This window comes from Vanessa tameamea, chromosome 13 (genome assembly GCF_037043105.1).
Source record: "Vanessa tameamea isolate UH-Manoa-2023 chromosome 13, ilVanTame1 primary haplotype, whole genome shotgun sequence".
NCBI lineage: Eukaryota > Metazoa > Arthropoda > Insecta > Lepidoptera > Nymphalidae > Vanessa > Vanessa tameamea.
The window spans coordinates 7153023-7180742 of record NC_087321.1 but is presented as its reverse complement, the minus strand read 5'-3'; the positions used below and the strand labels follow the sequence as shown (position 1 = coordinate 7180742).

General features: G+C 30.9%; 2 protein-coding genes across 4 annotated transcripts in view; one reads left to right on the top strand and one right to left on the bottom strand.

Annotated features, from left to right (window-relative positions):
* LOC113403364 (alanine--glyoxylate aminotransferase) overlaps positions 1-27720 on the bottom strand; it is a 336845-nt gene that overhangs the window by 148755 nt on the left and 160370 nt on the right. The window lies entirely within an intron of this gene.
* The window catches only part of LOC113403350 (uncharacterized protein), a 109472-nt gene that overhangs the window by 49825 nt on the left and 31927 nt on the right, over positions 1-27720 (top strand). For all 3 annotated transcript variants that reach the window (XR_003369300.2, XM_026643868.2, XM_026643867.2), the window contains exon 2: positions 27234-27267. The gene's annotated coding sequence lies outside the window, so the exon portion shown is untranslated. The remainder of the gene's footprint in view (positions 1-27233; positions 27268-27720) is intronic.

Here is a 27720-nt window from a genome sequence, read left to right as displayed (position 1 = left end):
CAAACACAAGTGCTAGAGGCCCTTCCCTCTCATAATCCTATGGGGTGGCAAATATCAATAACCTCATAGTAGCTCAATCCAAGGTTTGAACCCAAGAACCCAAAGGAAGGAAGAATAAGTACCCTCGGTATTTGTATCTTTATAAGATTAGTCACTAAAAAAACGAGGTCTCAGAAATTAAATCTAGGGAATCGTATTAATGTGAAACGCTCATTAGAGCTTGTACTTGCTACTATCTTAAAACTCACAGACATCTGTCGTTTCAGACTTTTAAAGGCAATGTATGGGGACGAAGTAGAAAAGCCGCTACATTGATCTTAAATTGCTTTTGCAATTTATACCTTACGTCTTTTTAGTTATAGTTTATTTTGGGGCAATAGTAAATGTTGCAGTATAAGCGCCTTTTAACGACTGCTCTTGCCTTTAAGTCCTTACATTAATGTTGATAAATCAGTTTAATATTTAAGCTGCTTAGATTTTTAATAGTGTTTGTAATAACTAATAAAAAAAAAATATTTTTCTAAGATTATGTTAATATGTTTAAGTGTGATTGTTATGTTTATAATTAATTTGAAAATTATCTTTACAGGTAAATGAACAGACTCAAATAAAGACTGGAAATAGCTAAGAAATCACATTTTCAAAGTAAGTTACTAATTTTCATGCTAGTTCCACCAGCTGCGTCCAAACTGATTTTAAAGCTGTTTCTTATATTATAATAATGTATGTATATTTGAGGTTGTATAATATAGTCATTAATGTTAAAACAAATAAAAAATGTGTTCTTTGCCATATTTGTATAAACGTCATGCACCTGTCATGTGTCAAAAGTTGAAACGTTAAATTCTTTCTGGTATCGCCTCAGTAAGCAAAAGCAAATATTTGCTCAGTAAGGACGAGTATACACATGAAACTTTGTTATACACATAAAAAAATTATATATAAATATACTAGCTTACAACTGGGGCTTAGCCCATTATATATATATATTAAAAGTTACCAGGTTTTTTACTGTTAAACAATTTTATTTGTCTGTAGCGATTGATTGAGCTGTGTCTTGATACGTCAAAGAGTAAAGTATTATTGTATTTATGTATATAAAATTTATCGAACATCAATTTTGAGTATAATAATATTTTAATTGAAATGAATATATGACTCGAGTGTTACGATTTTTAAATTTACACAATTTTATTTTTAAATTATGTATATACTCATTCAAGGTATTAGTAAATTTTGTTAAAATCAGTAAAGTATTTAGTCCCGAAAACTAAACAGATAGACAATGATTTATTCTACTATAAGTACGGGTTAAAAAAACGATAAAATAACACATTATACATTTTTTTTTGTTTAATTCACGTATACGTATAATGAATTGGAATAATAATGAATAGCAGCAGCTGTCAGATATTCGCATTATTTTTACAATTATCAATTATTCAAAATGATCGCATAATCATGTTTCATTTTAGTTGTTTGTGTTACAAAATTTAAACGTCTGGTCAGGTATGTAACTCCTTTATGTCTTTTAGCGATTTAGTAGGAATTTTGGTTAGTACCAGTAAACTTCGTTTAATTTTTATCACACAAAGACATATGACTTAGTCAATATTAATTTAATTATATTTTATAGTTTATTTAATTTTATATGCTGTTTTAACTCAGTATATATTTATGGTAGAAAGGATTTTTTTAATTACATATGTAATAAATAATGATTTTTATATATAAATGTAATTAATATTCCAAATTTCATACACAAAACTATAAGACTGCTCTAACTATAAAACATTCAACACCTAAATTCATATACGTAAACCAATATATAGTAAAGATGGCTCTCTCATGTCGACGGATTTATTACGGCATAAATGTCTGCAAGCATTTCTCAAAGAAATACATAAAACGCAATTAAGTTATAATACGAAATAATCTCGCTTTTTAACACAGGCAAAGACAAATCGCTCATATGCCCAAGTTAAATATTTACCAAATGAATTTATGTAAGAAAAAATCCACAGCGAATAAATCGGTTGTCACTACACGCCCACACTCGCTTCTAATTAGTTCAGAAATAACGCGGTATATTTGTCAACTGCCGGGCTTTATAGCATTCCTTGTGAACTGTCGATGATGTCTCAGTTTAACGATCGTTTCACACGTCCGACAAGACTGTCGTGACGTTAAATAATCGTGTAACAGTAAAACGTTCTAACTAATTTATCAAATTCATTTTAGATAGATAAAGATGAGTTTGACAAAAAAATACTACGAAATTATGTATGGAATAAAAACGAAATAAATTTAAATTATAGGTATAATTTATGTGTCCGTTAAATATCTTCTTATTTACTGGATAAAGTTCTCGCGCTTGAATTATAATAAATACTCAAACATCATTAGATGTGTGACTGTACAGCAAATCCATTCCTAATAAGAAATACTTTTTCTTATTCCACCATGCTACCCCGAAGCGGGCTGAAGAATTCACACTTCATTGTCGAATCTTTAAGATCTTTTCCTTCCCGCGATCACGAGACTAATTATAACAAAAATTAAGCACATAGGAACTCGGTGCAGGAAAACATGAGTTTGAGCCCACAACATCCGAATGTAAATCCACTCAAGATAATTATAAGATCACGTGATCCCTGGAATATTTCGTTTCGAAATAGTGATTTGATAATTTTTGTTATACAGCTACAGTGTGTATACGTTCTTATGTCCTTTAAAAGCTTTTGCCGATGATAGCACGCCCTTTATAAATACGTCGTTAAGAAAATAAAATATGTTGTGAATCGGGGTGGTCTCGTTGAATATAATTTTTAATGCTCCGTCAGATGTATTAAGTATGTTCCTAATTAAAATATAGTCCCAATCAATGCGTCCATTTAATTTCTGTTTGTGTCCTAGTTTTCTTAATTAATTGAATTTTATAGTTTTCATTCGGAGTTCATTAATTTCATTTGAAATTAAAAACATTTATGATTTTTTACTGCTTAAATAATCTAGCCATATTTTATTAAAATTAGTTTTTTTTTATATTAAAGAATACCTACACATTCAGTAGATATCGAATCGCTTAAAAATGAACCGTATTTCTAAGGAAGACAGTTAAAACTTCAGGTTATTTGAATGTTTTGATCTGATATTATCGAGGGAAATTAATTTCAAGTTAAAAGAGGCGATTCTCGAAACTTATCTAGAATCGGAGCGGGCATGACCTCACAATCAAATGTCAAACAAAGTTTTATCAGAGTAAAGTTGACAAATAAATCCCTCGCCCCGCGGTAACTTTTCTCATAGTCTACGCAACGTGACGGGTTCACGTTCAGCCTACAACGGTATATAATATATTTTGTGAATACCTAGTACATATGCTTCTTTGATCATTAATTTTATATGCTTAGCTTAACAATAATTTATTAATACTTGTTTATTTACAAATATTTTAATCAATCATGAATTAAATCATTCAAAACTGATATATCAATACGTAGCAGTGTTAATAGCTCCACCCCCTTTTTAATTGACTAGGCTTCATGATTTACAAAATGAAATAACAATTATAGCCTTTATATTAAATATTGTGCTTATATTTGTTCATATTCTATGCTTTCTTGTATAGTCCGTCGGGATATAAATTTACAATGTTATAACTTTTGTAAATAGTACCAATAGTGTTCATCAGGTGGTGCGTGAACATTGCAACTCCTGTCGAACAAATTTGAATGTAGTACTTAGGAAACATTAAAGATAATATCATCTATATTAATAAATGAGGACCTCGCTGAAATAAACTGAACTAATATACATTAAACGTATTAGTATAGTAAAGTAATTATTAGTATATAATACAAAACATAGTTCTGCTTATGCATTTAATACTTAAATGAAAATTATCAATTTGATTTAATTGTATTACAATGAACCACAATGTTAAAATACTCTATAAAAGTAAAGCAAGTATTAATAATATAAACACGGTATTATTAAATATATATATATATATACAAGTTATCTTAGAAGGTCGCCGTTATATAGTATACAAGCGGATCGGAATATAACCGCCGGAGGTAATCCGCGCGAATGAAGAATGGCAGGGACGCCACGGAATTATCTTTTCTACTCGTCGATCTAAGATTAGCCTTTTCACGAGTTCCGTTTATACCTCTATATTAAACAGCCACCTTAAATTAACTGTTTGCTTCAAATTTCTAAACCTATTTAAATGATGATGTTTAACTTTATAAATACCTTTAATTGTTGCAATTATTTCGGTCTTTGTGGATGGAACGGAGTGCTTAGCTATTTGGTTGTAAGCGTATAATACTACCAGAATTGGGACTAAAGCAATAAATTTTAACGTCACATGAATTATTTGTACGGATTCTGTTTTGACATTAATAATTTTATATGTTTCTATATTATATAAATATTGTAATCTCTTTTCTAATAATAAATAGTTTTTATTTATTTATTATATTATATTATATATTAGACCAGGACCGGATTTGGAGTTCTGGAGGCCCTGGGGCAACAAAGGAGTGGGGCCCCCTAATGCCCCCAGGGCAGTTGCCCCTGTTGCCCTCCCCTAAATCCAGCCTGATTATAGATATTTAAATATTACTAATCATTTTGTTTATAAACTAGAACACATGTGTTAAGAGGGTGATTAGTGAAACAATGTCGTCTTTTTCTTTCAAATGTCAAATCGATGATGCCAGAAAGAGAGAAATGTACTTAGCGTAAGACGCCAAACAATTTAATATAATTGAACAAAAACAAGTTTAAAGTACAGATACTTCTAGATAATTTAACTAACACGTAAAAGTCTCAAACTCAATTGTGAGGCTTTGTATTCAAAAGTGTGAAATATTCTGAAAATTTAAACTTGAACTTCTGACACGCTTGACGGGTTTATTCACTCTAATTTAGTAATGCGGAACAAAAATAACACTTAACATTTTGTACACTGAGATGTGTATCTCAATGTACCAATCGCTAAGGGTGTTATTCCCAAATCACGCTACAAAATTGATGGATAGCTCGCATTTCCGTTCGAGTTTAAAAACTCGAGACTCAGTAACGGGTCGGTATTGTTATTTCAGTCGTCGGAAACGTAACGAATGGGGAAGGTTCAAAGTGACGGCGCACATATATTTTATAAACGGCCATTTGTCTCAAGCGCATGTGTGTCCGTTCCCGCTGAAATATTTACGAGCTATTAGCGCAACAAGAACAAATATTAGGCACAGCTTGCATTTCTCTTTCCCCTAAAATCGGATCAGAGAAATCTCTTAGAGGATGACTGATTTACGAAATCCCGTCTGCCCTGATTAACTGCGCTTAATATATCAACTCGGCCGCTTGATGCATGTGTGTGGGTGTCGCTTTTTATGCATATCATTCATTTTATATGTGTTGTAAATTTACAAAAACGCTTCAGCCTTTTTTACTAATTGACGGAATTCAGTAATACAATTAGTGGATTAATTAATGAGATTTTTATAACAGAGGGGTATATAGACGACCCTACGGTTCCCTAGTGTCAATATGGGTGTAGTGCACAGTTGACAAATTGCTTAATTTTATTAAGTGGTCATACACATGAGCTTTCCGACATGTTTGTGTTGCGTGAAAGTGTTTCACGACAGCGGCTGCCTGTCCCCTCCGTAATAATACGTAAACTCGCTCAAGTGCTATATGAGCCAACCGCGACAAAGAAACGTTAATGGACACTCATATATATGCAAATAAACTTTCAAAATGCATTTTAAATTAAAATAATCCCGAATTTATATGTAAATTTTGTGACCGCACTTTGTCCTTCGCGGCTTCTCGTTTCTAAATCGATTACGTAACACGAATTCAGGCTTAGATCCGACTCGGATAAGTTTAATGAAGGGTTTTAAATGGAGATCCTTTAGTAGAATCAACTTGATTGGTGATTCTATTACACCGCACCTCCATTATAATACCTACATAAGTATAAAATATGATTATATTAAATGTTTAGGTCTTATGAGATTGACTTTGATTTATAAATGTGCTTAAATCAAGTAACCCTTTTTAATATTTCAATCCATACATATTTATTTTGAGGTCACGTAGTAAAAATAATTTTAAAATAAAAAAAAAGTTAAGGTTTTAATGGTTATTCTTACTTACCTCTATCGTTTTAGTATGAATATTTATGTATCTCAAATTGTTACGAGGTGTCTTAAAGCTCATGATAAAGAGTTTAAAACGACTATCAACCTTCGTGTCCAGTGTTAACGATTTCACCGTATCTTTATATTCTAGTAACTTACCATCCTCTGTCTATTATAAAACTAAAAGCTACAAAACGCAGACCACCCGGACGTTTTAAAACTAAGACTGATATATGCGTTCCCTGTATGCCACTTCAATTAGTCATGATTAAGTTAAATTTATAGGTTCGTTTAATGGACCATTAACTAGCTCCCTATTGTGTAATGACTTCTAATTTTGAAACCCTTTGTCTCATAAAACACTTCCAGTCGATAAACGATATATTGATATTTGATCTTATGCGTTAATGTTATCAGAAGTCGAAGTTGTTTTGCGAAGTTTTGTATAAACAGCGCTGAATTGAAAAAAACAGATGCATCCATTAAAATGAAGTGTTACACTTTGAATTTACAAAGTTAAATGTTTTTTATATGTAATGTATTTTGTTAGTTATATCATGATGGTTCAATGATTGATAAATGTGCAAAATTATACACAACAGCGCGTAAAAATAATGTTATATTCAAGGTAGAGTTTAAATTTCATATGATAGGATTTACTCATCGGTTGAAAAAACAGATACATATTTTTTTCTTTTTTTTCTGTAACAAATTTTTATGACAGTGATTGAATTATATGTATATGTGTATATTTATAATGTCTTAATATGGCTTAAGCTCAATAAGACCAAAATAGTTATACGAAAGTAGACTATGATATATATTTTTATTTTTTAGTTTGTATAGGCGGACGTACAAATGGGCCACCTGATGGTAAGTGTACAGTTGACACCAGCGCTGTAAGAAATATTGAGGATTCCTTACATACAACACCAATGCCACCAAAAATAATAATAAGAATTATTTGCAGGTAGGGCTTTTTGTTAGATAGTCTGGGTAGGTACCAACCACTCATGACATATTCAACAGTTAAACAGCGATATTGTATTCAGGTTGGAAGGCAAAGTGAGTGAGTGTAACTACAGTAGAGCCGAGATGGACCAGTGGTTAGAACGCGTGCATTTTAACCGATGATTGCGACTTCAAACCCAGGCAAGCACCACTGAATATGCATGTGCTTAATATGTGTTTATAATTCATCTCGTACTCGGTGGTGAAGGTGAGGTGGTGATCGTGAGGAAACCTGCATGTGTCTAATTTGAAGGAAATTCTGCCACATGTGTATCCACCAAGCCGCATCGGAGCAGCGTGGTGGGACATGCTCCAAACTTTCTTCTCAAAGGAAGAGGAGGCCTTAGCCCAGCAATGTGAAATTTACAAGCTGTTAATGTAATGTTAAAATGTAACTACAGATACAGAGAACATTGTATCGTAGTACTCAGGTTCGCGTTGTATTGGCTGTGTAAGATATGGTTAATGTTTCTTACAATACGGATGTAATATAGTGGCTAGTGGTACTTAATTTACACAAAAAAAAAAAAAATACAACGAGACGAAGCGTTCACTACAGTTTTGTAGCAATCCACTGAACGTTATGTTCAAACTGTACAAACGATCGATGATTTAAAATCGCAGTCCAAACGAAATAAATTAAAATGTCCGGATGTTTAATCGGGTTACAAATATTTTGTTTTGTTTACTGTATACATATTTAAATCGAATGAACTGTACATTGTATACGTATCTTTTATAGCACATAGACATTTCACAATGATGATATCTACGATTGGAATGCGACTCCTGTCCCTGTGTAAAACAATACAGATACGACAAATACACGAACTTTCAGATTTTTATTAACAATGTTTTAGTTTTAAGACCTTATTGACATACCAACATTCTAATATCTCTATCTCTGAATAAAATATAAACGAGAGCTTATTAAGATTTACTAATTCCTTCTAAACGAAATATTATAGACTATACTTTTTTATAGATATTTTTTATAGATTACTTGTTTTTGCAAATCTTCCCTCTGCCATAAAAAGCCTCAAAGACAAACCGGAAACAAATATCAATAGTAATGAGAGGCGAGATCCTGTAAATATCCTGTAAGGATATCTCTTCTTTGGCGTTGAAGATTTAGAGCAGTTTCCACCATTCTGCTTCAATGCACAATTGGTTACACAAATTTCACGTGAATTATAACATCGACTACGAGTTTGATTATAAACACAAAACGAGTATGTGAAAACTTAGTCGTCTCGGTTTAAACCATCTAGCCGTCTCAACAAGGGTACTTTCTATTAAGTAGAATAATATTGCTATGAAGTTATTTATTCAATAAAGTAGGGTTTATCATTTAAGACGCTTTTACAAGCATAGTGTGCCTTGAGGGCTTTAAAAAATTTGTTTTGTTATAGATCGAATTTGACTCAATAACGGAACGTAACATTTAGTATTATAAATGAATATATGTAAATTATAAATAATCAAAGCAAATGGTCTACAATATCATTGCAGTCATAACTTTTTGCATCATAAACGTTTCACCGATACGTTACATATAAAAACGTTGCTTTGAAATTCATTATTATTACGTCCAATGAGGTTTTATTATTAAATATATATATATATATATATATTTGCTGTTTACATTATATTTTCATTTGACGTCATATATAGCATATATATTTAACTATTATTAAGTGCGTGTGTCCTTTAGAACTTTTAATATTTATTTCATAAAATAAAGAGATACATCACAACCTTTTATATCGTAAACCGAAATATGACAGATGTATTTATGTAGTAAAATTTCCATATTGTTAGTGTATGTTTCACGAAAAATATCACTCCGTTCAACTCTTTTATGTATTGTATGATAAATTGTATTCAATTTGCAAGCCGACAGCCACCGAGTAAAAGCATTTGGGTAACAAATGCTTACGAGTATGCTTAGAATGCACGCGATATAACTTATTTTTTTTTATATACGCTATTTATAACTTGAATATTAATATTAATCGTTGGTTGGCGTTTTTTCTTAAGTACTTTTATAGTATTAGTACGTATTATATGTTTAATAATGCTAGTTGGTTGTTACATTGGAATTTAAAATTATAATTTAGATTCGGAATTGTGGGTATGTATATATTGTAGAATGTTTGAACGTGTACGAATAGAGAAGGGCGTCTGGGTTGTACAGAAGTTGGGTATTTGTACAGATCAATTCGATAAATAGAGGCAAAGTGAAGAAAAAAATAATTAATCTAAATTTTAATCATATTTGAGAATTTCATTTTGACAAAATGATGTCGTTAAATAACCCTTTATAGCTTACCAAATTTAAGGTTAATTGACTAAAATATAGGTTCAAAGGTTTTACTCGTCTACTGTTTAACGGCTTTACGAATTGTATCACTGCTTCAACTACAACTTCCTAGTTCTAAACTACTGAGAGTTCTATGACAATGAAATCAATAAACTCTATTGACCCGACCCGGGTGTGAACTTTGGATCCGATGCTATAAGCCAATGTATTTACAGTTATGAAGAAACAGCGAAATTTCTTACGATTTAAGTCAGAACACTTAAAATTCCTATTATAATTTATCAATTTCCATTCGTGTCTTTGTACTGTAGCACAGATACGTTGTCAAAGTAAATTTAGCTTCTATTATAATCGCGAAAACACACTCTAATTCAGAATTTATACGCGACTGGAAAATATCCATTGCATACAGATGTTATGCGTTAAATACGATTCATGACTTATGTTTGTATGTTTTACTATACTATTACATATGATTTGTGATAATTTACTTTCAGTTTTGATGTTATTGCAATGATTCAGATTTTTGTACGTCAACATTTCGAAAAGCATTAACGCTTTTATGTCCTTTACGTGTGTGTGTGTATAAATATATATATGTATATATACATAAATATGTATCTATGTGTGTACTGTTTGTTTGGGAATATTTTTCCATTCGGTTCATTTTGAGATCAAATAATGATATCGAAAAACCAATTTCATTCGACGCATATTTAATCAAATTTAAAATAATTTCAGTTGTTTCATACATACATAAATACTGTCTGTATACCTTTATATATGTACAGACAGATAAATGTTTCATTTTGTACATAGAATATATATACGAATATTATTAATACGATATTTACTGTGAATATAATAAAAATAACACTAACCGTCACTATTCCTGAACACCGCAGGATCAAGGCAAAACATGGTTTCCATAAAAGGAAATCAACGAAGTTGCCTTGATATCAGAATAAGACCGGTTATTCTTGCAAGCACCATTACAACATTTTTTAATAGAATTCTTTAATACAAAACTTTTAAAACAAACAAACAAAATTTATCGATTCTGAGAATATTTGTTTTTAATTTGACTTTGGTAAAGCCAGTGCTTCAATTAAAGGAAACGTACAATGGATATAACAAATATGAGTTAATGTCGTTAGCATGAATAATAATTATGCCTAAAATTGTCGACTAATATATATTTTTAATAAAGTTAAGGATATGTTACTGTAAATGTTCGATTCCTGGGGAAATCTGTTTTTAAGGTGAAACTCATTAGCTTATCGTCTACAGGAGGAAGTTTAATCTGCGACATACGGTTTTCCTGATTGTCTTTACCACTGAGTATGTGTTGAAATACATGAAAACTCTGTGGTGTTTGTACGGACTTGAACTTGTGATTTTCCGTTAAGGTGTTCTGTATGTCGTCGATTTTTGTATTTCTTTGACCAAGAATTTGGACACTATTTTTTTTACAATAATTACAATAAATTTCCAATAAAATATAAGAATAATAATAATTGCTAAGCAACTATGAAGAACAAACTTCTGTGATAGCGACGTAGCGTAACGGCGTGGACAATTATTTTTGGGTTACAGTTTTTTGTGTAACCTCTCGGAAAATTTACATTTCCGGGGTCGCTCAGGTTTTTTGTATATCACCAAAGCCATTATTATTTTGATGTTCTCGTGTGTATTCACAAACAGTGAAAACGTCAAGTTGATTAATATATTTATATATTTTTTATGATGGAAGTTGACGAAAATTGGCGAAATAAGCTGATGGTAAGAAATGTACCAGCAACCTTTTGAGATATAATGGTATGTATCTTCTGCCTTTAGTTGGACTGGCTTACTCGCCCTTCAAACCGGAACACAAGAATACTAATACTGCGTGGTGGTAGATCATATAATAATAATCTCAGTTTAATGATATAATTGTGGGTAATATATATATTTTTTATTTTGTATAGATTAACAAACCGAAGATTAATTAAAGGATACGTAATATGTACAATGAAAATTGTATGTCACTGATTTTCATACAGATTTTATTCGTATGTTGTATAAGTACGGCTAATACGCTTATAAAAACTTAATGCAAGTTTATAACTTGGTTTAAATAACTTTGTAGATAAGAACGACTTGAAACTCAATTCTTACCCAAATTCAAGGATATTGACTTAAAATTATAAACATAGATTTTATAATATTACATTATTTTTAAATTTACACATTGCATACTTTATTACACGACAAAATTAAATTGCACAACGCTTAACGCTACTGCAATTTTTAAATATTAAAACTCGTTCCTGAGATTAATACATATGTATTATTGGTAAGTATTTTTTATTTTCCATTATAATTTTTTTTATAAGTATAAGCCTATAAAGATGAAGGCATTTGCCGAATCCAGTGGGATGTGCACTTGGTGAGGTTGTTTCAAAGGGTGCGAGCCAACTCCAATACAATCCTGAACATGATTGCTAGCAGACTAGACTAGTTATAAACCGCTGTTGTAAAGTTTCGGATAGAGGAGTAGTTATCTTATCTCATGATGCAGTACTATTAAATTTATTTATTACTACTCTTTGAATAAATAATTTATTAGAATAATTAAATATTGCTTCGAACAATCTTATTTTCAAGTAATTGTTTTGAAGCGACATTTATTGATTTTTTTTATTTTATATTATAATTTTAATAGCTACCGGTTCCGACTTTGTAATGTTAAAATAAATATTATGCATTTTTTGTATCAACGAGATATGTACAAATTCGCCGTTTTTGTGTGTATGATTCAACTTTGGCAACGTTCGAGAGCGCCTAGATTGACAAAGTATCTCAACGACGTCAGCATATTATTAAAATTTATTTAAAAAATATTCAACATATATATATTTAGCCGACCCGAAACTATATACTAATATTATATGAAAGTTTATATATCAATTGGATCAGTCGTTTTTGTGTGAAACATGAAAAAATAAAACAGACAAAACGTAAGTTTCTCCAATAGTAGAACGTTTATGACGTGCACACTGTGTAATTAAAAACAAAGTTGTAAAATATTGCTGTCGTTACCTTATTTTATATTTGTAAAAAAAATTACACTAGTAAATTATAATTTAATTTAACTGTAAAATACAAAAAGGAAAAGCTTGTTACAATCAAATCAGATAAGACATTCCTTGGAATTGTATCGCCGTCGACCAAAATTTATTCACAGATAAGAAAAACAATAAAAAAAAGTAAAATCAAGCAATATTTCATAAAGTCAAATTTACCTTCATTACCCATAATCCTGTTATAATTTTAAATCTTGTTTATTTATTCACGAATCGGGGGCTGACGGTGTTTGGTACCTACGGAATGGTTCATTAATCATCGCCCCTAAAGCCTGAGGCTAAACGAGTATGTTTAAGTGAAAGACGGCTGAGAAGGCAACGATTTTTTTGCGTTAACGAAATCTTACTGAAAATAACATCTGGAGGAAATTAATGTTAAATGTATTTGTTACTTAAAAAGGCGAAATGGTTCAATCGTTAAAGCAGGATCATTTAAAAGATGCTCCGCGCGCTTGTGCGGAGAAGAATTAGAATCTTGAAATTTGGACGATAACTATAGAAAGTGATGAAACGACATATATAAAAAAAATGGTAGACACACGTCACGCGAAAATGTACACATACTTTATTATTTTTGTAAAGAGTGCTTAAATTATTAAGATATTTAAATTCAAAATATTAATGATTATTAATCATTTTGAATCAATAATATTTGTGTATATCTTAACATATTATTTATTATCTTTATATAAGTAAGATTTCCTATTTTAAAGTTGTCTCTAAAATGATAAGTTACGCATGTTAGTCATTTTGTTTTCTAAGCTATTAATAATTGAACATTTGCATGTTATTACGAAAGAGATTAGTTTCAAAATGTTCGTATTTAACTCTAACGTTTATTTAAATAATTCTTTATCGCTTCCATCTCTTTGGAGTAGATCATAATTTTCGTGGGCAGCAAGTCCCGGCCAGGAAGTGTTTTGTTCATATCGGGTTATTCATCGCTTGTAACCACCTAGTGTGGCGGCACCCTACATTATAACATAAAATACAGACCACAATTGTTCACAACATACTACTAATATTATGCATCATTTAGTGGAATGTCAGAAAGAGACCAAAGAGAGAAACTTGTAACGTTGGTAAAGGACGGAACATAAGTGATTTGAGTATAACAAAATCCACGTTTATGCATAAGGCAGTTATTGTTTCCGTTTTAAAAGAGCTTCGACCGTTTGTGCGATTGCAAACCTAAGCCGCGGAATACAAATTGTATTTAATGTCAAGGACAGTCCACGGAAAATGTTAATGATCTTAACGACTTTATACAGCCAGTCGTGGTTGTGACGGAACTCTTAATCTCTCTTATAATAATATTACTAGAGGGGCAAAAAGGTTTTTGATTAATATTAGGATGAAAGATGAATATATCGACCACCTGAGGATAAGTGGTATCAGCCCACAGACTCTAAAAGTTAGAAATGTTAGTAGTTTTTGTTAGTGTCTACATTTCTTCGATTTGGCCTTAATGTGTTTAACTTGTCTAACTACATTAAGTAAGAAGACAGATAAATGGGGGCAAATAGCAATTTAAAGTTAGCGAGTGGTAATATATCAAAACATTAATAACCCGATAGTATCTTATAGCTGGGTAAATGATTTTTCTTCTCTAAGTATAGGTTGCCTTTCATCTTAGGATGAAGGTTTAGAGCTTGTCTCATTACGCTTCTCCGTAATTAATTGGTATAAACATAATAAAGTATTATCCGCTACATGGAGGTTCATCTTGTTTTCTTCAACGCCGGGCACGATATGAATCATAAACTAAAATTAAATAAATTAATACTCAGTAGTACTCAGAGTTTGCCTCATTTAGACATTAGTTTTTTTGTTTATTATAAATAAATAATAATAAATATTGGACATCACACACATTTACTCTGGTCCCAATGTGAGTAGCTAAAGCACTTGTGTTATGGAAAATCAGAAGTAACGACGGTACCACAAACACCCAGACCCAAGACAACATAGAAAACTAATGAACTATTTCTACATCGACTCGGTCGGGAATCGAACCCGGGACCTCGGAGTGCCGTACTCATGAAAGCAGGTGTACACACTACTCGACCACGGATGTCGTCATATCATCATAGATGGTAGTTGGACGTTTACTTGGTGGTAGGGTTTTGTGCAAGCCTGTCTAGGTAGGTACCACCCATTCATCATGTATTCTACAGCCAAGTAGAAATACTAAGTGTTGTTGTGTTCCGATTTGAAGGATGACTGAGCCAGTGTAATTACATGTACAAGGGATATAACATCTTAGCTCCCAAGGTTGGTGGCATATTGGCGATGTAAGAAATGGTTAGGCTGTAAGGAACGCAGCGCTAACGTCTATGGGCGGTGGTGACCACTTATCAAGCGGCCCATTTACCTGTCCACCTACTAATATAAAAAAAGCAATTGCAAATCCCACAGTGATTTTCATTGCGCTATAATCAATACGATGTTAAATTTCGTAGCCTTTTAGGGTGCAATTCGATCCCTCAAAGTTAATCATCAAATTAATCTGGACACAATAAAATCTGTTTGATTTTGTAATTTTACATATAGGATCCTAGCATACCTGCGAACCAGCATTTGGACAAAATATATTACTCAAATAATATTATGACTAACTGGATAAGTAATTAGAAGTTCAACGATAACTAACACACGCAAAAAGAGCTTATGTTAGTATAAAGACATGTCAAATCCAATGTAATGAAAACTTGTTCTCTTGACATACCCCCTGGATTTGAGTAACAACTTCTACTTACATACGTACACGAACAAATTCCTATCATTAGCCTAATTGATGTTATGTAACGATATTAAATTATATTTCATGTTAAAACTGACAAAGAAAACTTATAACAAAAAATAAACAAATTATTCGAGCATGTCTCGTATTCCAATTTGCGGTTTAACATTGCGTGCCGATCTTGAAAGCCCAATAATTAACCCCGATATACCTATGTATAACATAAAGCTGGTTTTACGTGGAACAAAGAGAATCGAGGGGCTTCTTTGAACGCAAGGTTAGCGTAGTGTGAAATAAGAAAAATTCGCTTTTTCGTCATCACAGGAGCAGTTGAAAGGTTGAAGGACCATCATGGTTTGGAGTGGCTCAGACTTTATTATTGGTCTCATATCGCTGTGGGGTATTGGAAATTAGGTCATAATACTTACACGCAGGAATCAAGCTCGCTTTCTGTATCGTTGATTTGACTTTGAGTGCTAATTCAAAAATCTATTACGTGAAAATAAATACAATAGAGCTATACGAATGTTATGAATTGTAGATTATTTTTGTAAAGATTGTATAAGTATTATTATTGTCGTATTGAAAATTATATTTTGATTCATATGCGATCCTAGTTGAGGCATTGGCTTTATAGCAGAAATCATCATATGAGTTATTTTTTTATGATATAGAGAGGCGAAGGGCCACCTGATGGAAAGTGGTCATCACCGCCCAGAGATATTGGCGCTGTAAGAAATATTAACCGTCTCTTACATTGCCACCAAGTGTGAAACTAAGATATTATGTCTATTGTGTGTAGTTACACTGGCTAACTCATCCTTCAAACCGAAACACAAATACTAAGTGCTGCTGTTTGGCGGTACAATATCTAATGCGTAGGCAGCACCTACCCAGAGGACAACGAGATCTACATCCAAGTACTTTATTTTATTGTCCCTCTTTATTTTGAAATTGGAAGGAGAGTTTTTTACTGATTAGGTGATAATATTTATTTACCTGAATTTCACTTAAAACAATTGAATGGAAACTAATTATGTAATTAGAATTATGTACATTCACCTAACCTTCAATTTATTACAAAAATAATGCAATATTTGAAACATCTCATACAAAATTAGATTTTAAATGTCGATAAAACATTTCTGGAAGTTGTCATATAATGTTGGTTACGAAAATAAGGGCGAGTCGAAAAAAAGAAATAACATTCGAATACAACTTTCATTTTTTTTTTTGCAAACGTGTTCAGATAATTGAAACAGAACGAGTGACATTTGCTTTCGCGTCACGCTACGCGGATTAAAACCGCTTCATATTTCGCGAATTTATTTACTTATATTTCTTTGTTTCGTGTAAATATGAACTTATTGTTTAAGTTGAACATATGTAAAAGGATTTATTAAAACAATTGTTGATTGTCGTCTTTTGAGTTTAGTGGATAACTTAAGCGACTGTTTTCTGAGGTCCAGGGTTCCATAATAAAAGTTGTTGCATTACGCCTTAATTAAGTTACAGAGAATTACGAAAAACACCTGAAGCCTAAAGGCGCCAGTTCCGCTCTAGTTGTTTCATTGTATTATGTGAGTGAAGAAAAATAGAGTGTTCTAACATTTGTGCAATATAATTACTCCTAAGCTCTGAACAGGCATTTTCTAGAATTCCTGTGATTGAAATTCTGTCAGAGGAACAAAATTACTACTATAGTAATTTAACTTTTTCCGTCAGAATTCGTCTTTTATTTTAAATAAATTAGATTTATAGGAGTTGTAGTTATATGAACAGTATTTTAATTACAGTGAAGTTTTTTTTAGTTACCTATTACTCTATAAATACTTTTTTGGTCGTATTTTATTGAAGAAGAAATTATAAAAGGAATGAAATGAAGAATTTTCCCGAAGAGCGAATGAGTTTTCTCGATGAAAAGTTTCTATAGAGTCGTTAATTTTAAAGACTTTCGTTAATTAATTAAGTTTCCTAAGACAGACTGCAAAATCAAATATTTGCCCAGCACGATTCTGTACAGATTTCGTTTGATTAATAATTTGTCGAATAACTAGATCCATTCCATTTACACTTTCGTAAATTTTGCCCAAACTAAAGATTTTTTTAATTTTTTCCTATGACTACTTTCGTACTATAAATATCAAAATCGAACTCAATATATTCGTATTGTAGATTGACTCTTGCAATCATTTTCGAATCGTTAATTTAATAATATACATATATAATTAAATTTCAAGCAACGCTACTATCGGATGGGAACATATATTCTACAGAGAATAAACTTAATAGTTATTTTTCATAGCCAAGAATATAACGTAAGTTTTAATAATATATAATATTTCATTTAAACTTATATATACCAATGAATAAATATTCATATTATAATTTTGTATATTTATTTGTAACAAATGGCTATAGTTAAAATAAATTTATAATAAATACTATCGTGTTTGTTGACTTCTAATCATGTTATGTTCCTGGGTGATATTTTGTACAGAGATTGTTTATAAACGAGATATACCAACCGTAGATCAGTATACTTTTATCTTAAGAAAAATACTCAATACGCTATATATAAAGTACGCTAAGGGAAAAATATTTAGTTATGTATGTTTATTTTAAACAAATATTAAAAACGTAAATAATAAATTAAATGGAATTGGTCACGATTGTTTTTTGATTAAAAATATTGTATTTTTAAAATACTTTCAAATATTAAATAAATATAATTAAAATAGAGCGTCAAACGAATATAAAGGAAAACAAATTGAATTACTTCTGTAATATTGTATAAATGTTACGTTATTATATAAATATAAGTTGTATGTGACAATATAAAAGTTATATACTTTTAATTAAATGCCAGTCACACTATAATAAAACAATTTATCGCCTACTTTTAGCCACTACTATACTTTTTTATCGTAGTACAATAGAAACGCAAGTTGATATCATTACAAATAGTCACGGAACATTCTCGAATACGTCAAAGCGGTCAAACAGTTGTATAATTACATTTATTCATAAATTATATCTACAAACAATCTTCGATTCTAAACTGGCCAACATTTTCAATATTTCTAAAAACTACCTCATTCTTTTAAACATAAGGCATATTTATTACTATTTTGTGGTCTAAATATACATACATATGTTTTTGAAAATATTCTTTACATTAAAATTTTCTACTAGATATTTATTTGTGTTAAAAAATAAAACGAGAATTTTGTTTACTTATCAAGATCAATTTACACCCAATGGTAGATTAAAATAAAACACAGAACATGCGAAGGTATTCACTATTCGTACCTTGGGAATTAATTGAAATAAAACAGGTGACATTATGGTGTGAGTCACGAACGCCTGATATATCGGTGTGGGGACTTATTTTTTCATATTAGCTTCCAAGACGAGACGAGATGGCTCAGTGAATAAAATACGTAAAACTTAATGCATTAAAATTCGGACAAACAACATTCATCTAAAACTTTCTACCTTTTTGATTATTTTTAACTGGAAGCTACCCTCTTCCAGTTAAAAATAATTCTATTTTCAGAGAGAAGAGGGGGGTAGGACTGACAGAGAGACAATTACATGCGCTTAGATTTAAAAAAAAAGCATTTTTATTATTATTTAGCACAGTACGGGCCGACTAAGTTAGGGTTTAAACTCTATGTATCCAAGCAATAGTCTCTGGTAGCACTTGATATTAGAAATGCGAAAGTATCTTCGCTAATCTGTTCGTATATCACGTTTCAACGGATCGGCGTAATTGCATTTAGATTACACCGGAAAAATACAACAGACTAAAACGAAGGGAAGTAACTAACCTTTATATGGAATACAAAATCCACATTAGTTCAATAAAGCAATTCATAAGTGAGTTCTTTAACGGCTTACTGGCATACTAATCAAGCCTGAAAGGATAAAAAAGGTGAATGTTTGTGTTAAAGCAGAGTCGCTTGGAGGAAATGCTGTCGTTAATTGACAGACGCGTGTCTTGCATGTAAGATAACGACAACAAATTTTAATGCAGACGATCACTCTCCGATGAGAATTCTAAATTCGTAATGTGTTATTTTTTTAATTTTATTTCAGGTCATTTCGTGAGGAACAGTTCACATAAAGTAGGGGATTAAAGTTTTTGATAATGGCATAAGACGTTCAAGTCACGAATGAAAATAAAACAAATGACTGATATTTATTTAAAATTTTGGTTTGTAAATAATAATTACTCAAGTTTGAGAGCATATTTGGATAAATACTTTCAGTTGGAATATAGTTTAATGAAGTAGGTACTTTTGAATCGTTATTTTACAAGATTATGTATTGGTTCAGAATAAAATTCTACCGAGAAGAATGTATAAGAAATTCGGTAACTCTTTTAACCCAGAAAAAAGTAATCCTAATAAGATCATTACGTAGTCCGTCTGCCCGTCTGTCGATCTGTCCGTCAATACCCATTTTCTCAGAAACCCGTACAGGTACACAGTTGATATCAATACTAAATACGAAGGTCTGCGGTCCCTTGCCAAAAATCAAATCTTATATATATTCACAAAGCTAAAACTATAGGCTACTTCCTGTTTATCCAGAATCGTGAAATTTGACAATGAGCAATATCTTACAGTAAGTAAAAATAATAAAATATAGAAAAAAATCCAAGAACCGTTAATTTGTTGTTACTTCAGTCTCTGTTTGTCTACTTGTCTGGTGATACGGAACTCTCAGGGTGCAAGTCCGAAACGCACTTCCCCTATATTTTATTTGAATATAAAAGAGCCTAAATACTGTAGTAGATGGAATACTCAAAATTTTCAGGTTTAAATTCGGCATCGACTATGCATCGTTAGTTTAAAATACTTGATTTGTGACAATTTTTTTTGTGATTAAGAAACGTATGATCGATATTAAAATCCGTCAGACCAAAAAAATTATTCTATTAAATGAGTATGTATAACTTGTTAAACTTTTATGTGTAATCATTCAGAAAGTAGGTTTTTAAATGCGATAAGTTTTATAAAGGCCGCAATCATTCAACGGGCGATATTTAAACGTCCTTTTATTTTTTTTTCTCTAATCTACTTAAGTCCGGTACGATAAGAACTGGTTAATTGTTCATAGTTCTTTTTAGATATATTTGCTGGAATTTTTAATGTGGCTTTTGTCGTGTGTTCACATAATGGATTTTAATTGTAGATGAAATATAATATTTTATACCAAATTTATGTCAGAGTAAAGCTTTTATTCTTATTTTATATGATTGTTTTAATTGTTTTAATTAATGTTAATAAAATAAAATTTATCATTATTATTAGAATAATAAAAATATCATAATATAATTATTGTCTTTGCCATTGCTTTATGAAAAAAAAAAATGAAAACAATGATACTATTATTACTCTTTAGAATGGTAGTACTTTGAAAAATATAATAATTTAATAAACTGCAATCTATTAGAGCTCGCACTACAAAACCGCAATGAAACGATATTTATTTAACAACCTGTGGTCATACTAAATGTTGGCGCATAAAATATTATGTAAGTTCTGGGCGTAGCGTAAAATATTATATAAATTGGTCTGACATGGATGAAATATTTGACAATGAACCGACTCAAAGAGTAATAGACCATCCATTACTATAGTAAAAAAGCCAAATTTTCGAAGACATTGTTAGGATCTATTGTGTGCGCCCTCGGGCTATATTCACATGTAGCCCTTTGTACTCGCCTGCCTCTGACGTTTGCCCTGTTTAAGATAAATGGGAACGTACAATTACATTCAATCTAAAATGAGCTTACTTACTCATACCCGAACACCAATCTCGCTGTTATAAATAACTATGATTACAGTAATCGCGTTCATTACTTTTAAATACCTACTTTGAATGTTTAAGTTTCATAATTTTTTATTCGGACATTCTAATTATCAGGATACGACGTTCAAATTCACGAAGTATATCTTTTATGAAAAAATCTATCATGGCCGTCAACAATTTTCAATCTATTTGTAATCATTTCTTTGATCTCATAAATGAAAGATAACGATAGTCAGGGTCTCACGCTAATCGATTACGACTTAGCTAACGAATAATAAGTTGACACATGACAGTCGCTTAGCAAAGCTACATGGTACATAGTAAATCTCGACGGCTAATTCCATTTAGAAGGAATGGTACGATAACATTACGCGTATTCGTCTACATAATCGTAATCGAAATGAGCGATTAACGTCCATCCAGTGTGGGCGCGGCTTAATCTTTAAAAAGTTTGTTCTTTACTGATCCAAGTTTTACAACGATTTTTTTTTTTAAATATATTTATAAAGCTTAAAAGAATAAAATATAAAGTATATTAAGTTAAAAACGGTATCACAATATAAAAATAAATATTAATCGCATTTACAAGCGTAAGAGAGGCTTAGTAGAGTTTTCATAGAATATAGTGGATGCCGTTAGGTATAAATTTGCAATCAAAAATTGATCCTTTTTAATTAACGCAATTAAAAAACATTAATTTAACCATACCCTTATTTCAAGGATTGTGTTTTACAGATTTTAAATAGTAGTAGACTAAACATAGATCATTTTTACATTAATAGTACAACAAAGATTAACTGAGTCGACAAAGGTGATGCAGTTAGTACTTATGTCAAATAATTCTAATAAAGCGTTATAGTATGTCCACCCACTCAAAGGTAATTGTATCATATGACTCATTTCCATTTCTATTTTGCTGACAAACTATGAAGATACATTGAATTATGTCATTTACGTATAACGTAACACAATTGTATAATATAAAAGACTCTTAAAGCACATCAGTGTAAACATATGAAATACGAAGTCATACAAAAGACGAACACTAAAACTGTTTACTAATAGAAGCACTACTAGGCTCTTCTCTTTTGCTCTCACCACCAGGTTACTCCATTACCCTACAATAATTGTATGTGGTAGACAAATATATGCCAGAATCTAATCTTTTAAGGTATTTTCACAAGAAAACCAAGTTATAAACTTCAATCAGAAAAAAAATTAAATGATGAGTATGTAAGGAATAAATCTTTTTTAAATGTAAAAGGGTCGCTTATCAAGTTGCTTAAATGAAAAAAAAAACCTTTATCTATCGCCGACGCTATTGTAATGCCATTGGTCTGATAGCTTGTATCGTGAGCTCAGGCTTTAAACTGCTCACCACAATCGATTAAATTATTATATTTTAATCTGTGGTCAACCTCAACGTCAATGGAAGAATTATGACTTCAAAACTGTCTGTTTTATTCAAATATATTTATTCATTTCAAATTCGCTTGGAGTAAATCAAAATTAATATTTTTTTAATATGCAGTATATTTAGTATACTGTTACTAGTATATATAAATCAAATATATGTATTAATTTTGATTTTTTTAAATATGTTAGTAAAATTAAGTTTTATTTAAAACTTTTTTTTTAAATAGTGTTATCATATTATAAATTAAATAAACGTGTATAAATATATACATTTAAAAAATTATTCTTGGTAAAATTCATAATTAAAAATAAACAAATTTATTTAAAAAACAAATAATTCGATGTTTGGAATTTATGCGTGAGGGTACAAAATATCTCCCAGCATCTCATTTAATGCTAAAATAACTATTAACAAACACAACTTGAAGTTATGACGTTTCGAATATGATTTTACGAGTTCCAGTAATTTAAAGTTGTCTATGAGTGGGAGTTCAGTTTGAAAATCCCTATAACACCTCTGTTGAATCGATATGAAATACCTGATTCGTATCACATGCTTCATTATTCATCTGCTTCCTACTTCCCAGACGACAGGCCATTAGCATTTTAAATTGCATAATGAATTTACTACAACTTGAAGAGGCTCAAACTTGAACACGCGATAAACTTTAAGAAATACCATTGAACAAGTTTAATTTAAAAAACGTTTAACATAATCTTTGTAATATATTATTTATAGATAGGTAGTAACTTTTATCTGTACTCGATTGAATTACTAAATAGTTAGGTACTTATTTTTTTTAATTTATATATGAATGGCATATATTCGATATGGGTCACTTGACAGTATGATCTCCATTGCACGTTGAACTTGGCGCTGTAAGAAATATTAACCATACATTACCAAGGCGCCACCAACCTTGGGAACTAATATGTAACGTCGGTTGTTCTCTCGCCTACACTAGCTCATTTACCCTTCAACTGGAACAACAATACCAAGTATTGTTATAGCAAATTGCTATACCAAATATTGCTATAGCGGTTAAATATCTGATGAGTTGGTGATACCTATAGGCGAGTTTGCACAAAACCCCCACACCGAATAAAACATTTCCATACGCTCATACTTATCTTGTAGATCCAAATACTAATGTTAAAATTTTCGTAAAATTTAACAAACTCAAAACTCAAATTCCTTTATTCAATATAGAAGCATTACACTTACTTATTGATAGTCAAGTGGAACACTACCACCGGTTCGGAAAAGAAAACACCCTGACTTGAGAAGAACCGGCGAAAGAAACTCAGCAAACGGTATTTGTTCGAAATTAAAATGATGATAGCTCACCCGTGTAATACTTCGTAATAGACGGTTCAGTTAGATTTACACGTACGATTCGAATTTAAAAAACTTGAATTTTTATTTTTCAAATATAAGATATAACGCAACGTATTCGATATTAATATATTTTATTATTAATTTATACACTAATATTTTTTGTGTTTAGGCTAACATGATATATTTGTATTAGTGTGCGTTATGTACATTATATACATATATATGTTTGTTAACTTTATGAAAAATACTCAAAAATGTTTAGAATACAAATATATATAATAGAAGGATTTTAACCTGGAAACCTTGGAACCTTTTAATAGAATAAATAACATACTTTTAAACAAATAAAGTTTTATTATAGGAGAAACAGCTTACGTGGTATCTGAGGTTTGGCAAACAGACAAAGAAATCACCACGATCGCAACAAATTTACATAAATTTAATCAAACCTTTGATAATGTTCGGTGAAGGAAGGGTGCCTCCACTTTTGTCCGACTCATACCTTTGTTTGATTTTATAAAAGTGTACTATGTAAATTAATATATCTTGCATAAATATCACAAAGCAAATAACACTTGTATACGAAAGTACTCTTATATATTGAAGCCACGGAAGCCACTTTCTAATTTATACAATATAAATACAAGTAATAGACGAATTCGTTTATTTTAATCGAAGTCTAAACAGATATTATAATGTCACATTATTTTATTTGTAAACGTGTCATCGTAATAAAAATATCTAAAACAAACATTCATTTGAATCGAGATGGCCCAGAATGTGAATCTTAATAGAAATTTTCGAGTTTAAATCGGCGCAAGCGCAATTTGTTTTTATAATCATCTTGTGCTTAAAGCATCGTTAGGAAACCTTTATCGAATGGAATTTAGCCACATGCGTATTTATCAACCAACATTAGAACAGAGTGATGGAATAATCTTTTCAACAAAAGGGCCAGCCGTGGCAATATTACTGTTCATAACAATTATCTCTGTGTAGTTCATAGATCCTAGCGAAGGTTGCTTATTCAAATCCAAGCATCACTTCGTATCTCATTCCAAAACAGTATTCCTTTTAACTGTGAAAAGATTCAGCTGTTCGAAATTTACAGCCTCTTAATGACCTAATGAATTAACGATTAATTTATAATTGTTTCCTTGGTAGTGAAATAAATCAATCAACGGGATACTAAATATTGTTTTACAAAATCTTTATAACAATCTAGCTGTGCCTGCGACTTCGTGCGCGTATGAATTTAACAAAAAAGTTATTGTTGTAGCCTAAGTCACTCTTTATAAGATCAGCTATCTGCCAGTGAAAGTGATTTCAAAAGCCAACCTTTACATGATACTTAACAAACGAAAAGAGTTAAATTTTCGAAATCATTAATTTATAATAATAAAATATTGTAAACAATGAACAGAGTGTTATATTTACAATATATTCAAATCGAATATTTAAAAGTAAAATTAAGGTACGTAACAGTTTGGTAATTTCCAATCGTAGAGCAAAGTCTGTCTATGTTCATAAAAAAAGTTGTGAAGTTTAATTGAGAATCATTCTGCCACGATACTAACCTAACCTACTAATGTATTTTTCTCCACTATAATACAATTATTACAAATGCAAATTAAGCACGTGAACACAATAGAACATTTACTGATAATATGTTATATCTGCAAAATAAAAATTCTAGTTTTTTAAATTCAAATTGTACGTGTAAATCTAAGGAACTGTCTATTACGGAATGTTACACGGGTAAGCTGTTATCATTTGAATTTCGAACAAATACCGTTAAATTTTACGAAAATTTTATTTATTATTATTATTAGTAAGTAAATATTATCGAGAGCCGAGAAGGTCCAGTGGTAAGAACGCGTCCATTTTAACCGATGATTTCGGGTTCAAGTCCAGGCAAGCACCACTGAATTTTCATGTGCTTAATTTTGGTGAAGAAAAACATCGTGAGGAAACTTGCATGAGCCTAATTTCAACGAAATTCTGCCACATGTGTATTCCACTAACCCGTATTGGAGCAGCGTGGTGGAACATGCTCTAAAAACCTTCTCCTCAAAAGGAGAGGAGGCCTTAGCCCAGCAGTGGGAAATTTACAGGCTGTTAATAAATTGTAATGTAAAATAATATCGGCATTACTCATAAATCAGTAATTTCTTTATTAAACATTGATTCTCACTTTCTGTCATCATTGATTTGACGTTTGAGAGAAGGAGACACATTTATATAATGAATCACCAATGAATAAGTAAAACTGTATATTTTCAAATATAATATTTACAATCATGTAAAACCAAAACAATATGCATCGTGAATATGAAAAATGATAACGAACTGTCATAGCACTCCGTCATCAGTCCTTTTGTACGTACCTTTTTATATTACAGAGACCAGTATGATTATAATGTCATGACATTTCAACTGAGGAATGGAAATGCCGTTATTATGTAAACTTCATTATAGGTTACGTGGATGTTTCCCTTTTTACATTTATATGCGTCTAGTGTTGTCTGTGTATGTACACACGCCTTTTTGTATACTTTAAAGTAAATTGTGTAAAAAAAAAACAATGTTTTGTTACTTAAATTTCTAGAAATTCAACTAAGTATTAATATTTTTTTGTTTCAAACATACTTGTTAGTGAACCTTTTATTTTATTATAGAAGCGTTAATTATATTTGTAAATTGGCAAAGACGAAACAGTTTAATATATTTTTCTCATCTGTTTATCAAATGTTCTTTTATTTATTGGAATGCTATTAACAATCTTTGGTTTTGTCATTAAAATAAATAAAAAACGTCAGAAAAAAGAGTTCAATAATGATCAAATTCAAACAACGAATACTTAATAGTAATATCAAAGAGATTTTCAAATAATGTAAATGAACACGTTAAGCAATTCAGTCGAAAACATTTAAATATTAAAGCTATAACTACTAATATTATATGACTATATAGCTGCACTATCCATGTTCAATAAACGACATACAGCGCTGTCTCTATTACAGTACTATTACAAACAGCGCTGCAGGAAATTGCTTATAAAGACCCCAACAATCGTGTGTTCGCAGCAGGTGATGACCACTTCGATTCGTTTGACACAAACCTGTCTTAACGGTCACTTCAATTGAGACGGTTACACTCGTTTATTAAGAAATATGTGACATTTATTGTGAGTCAATATGAGCATGTGGGTGCCTTCTATTATCCGCCCCATTATCAATTGCCGTGACCGCTGGTCAAGTTACTGTATATTAACGATTTCTCCTTGTTTCAGTTGACACCATTCTACGGATTAAACATGTCATAAGGTAAGTCGAATTTATTTACTTCCTAATAACGCAAAGCGGTTCTGTATTATGTCATTACAGTAATTGTTTCGTCGAATTAATTATTTAGTCGTTGTATGCATATACTTGTATTGTATTTGATTTTATTTTAACACAAACAATTTTAAATAGCATTCATATAAATAGGGTTTGTTATATGGATAAATAAAAAGTAGAGTTAATGTTTATTGATACTTCTACAGCATAAATAATAATTAATCCTGTAGATATTTATATAAAATATCTTGTATGAAATAAAAAATATTTTAGGTCTTGTATGTACCGTGTGCCATTCTCCGTTATTATTTCCAAGAATAAATAAGATAACCGAGCTTAGAATTAAAACTTGTATCCTACGATATATGCAATCCCATATATATTCACGATATGAAACGGGTACGGCATACTCGGTACAGTAGGAAGTGGTTAGTCTAG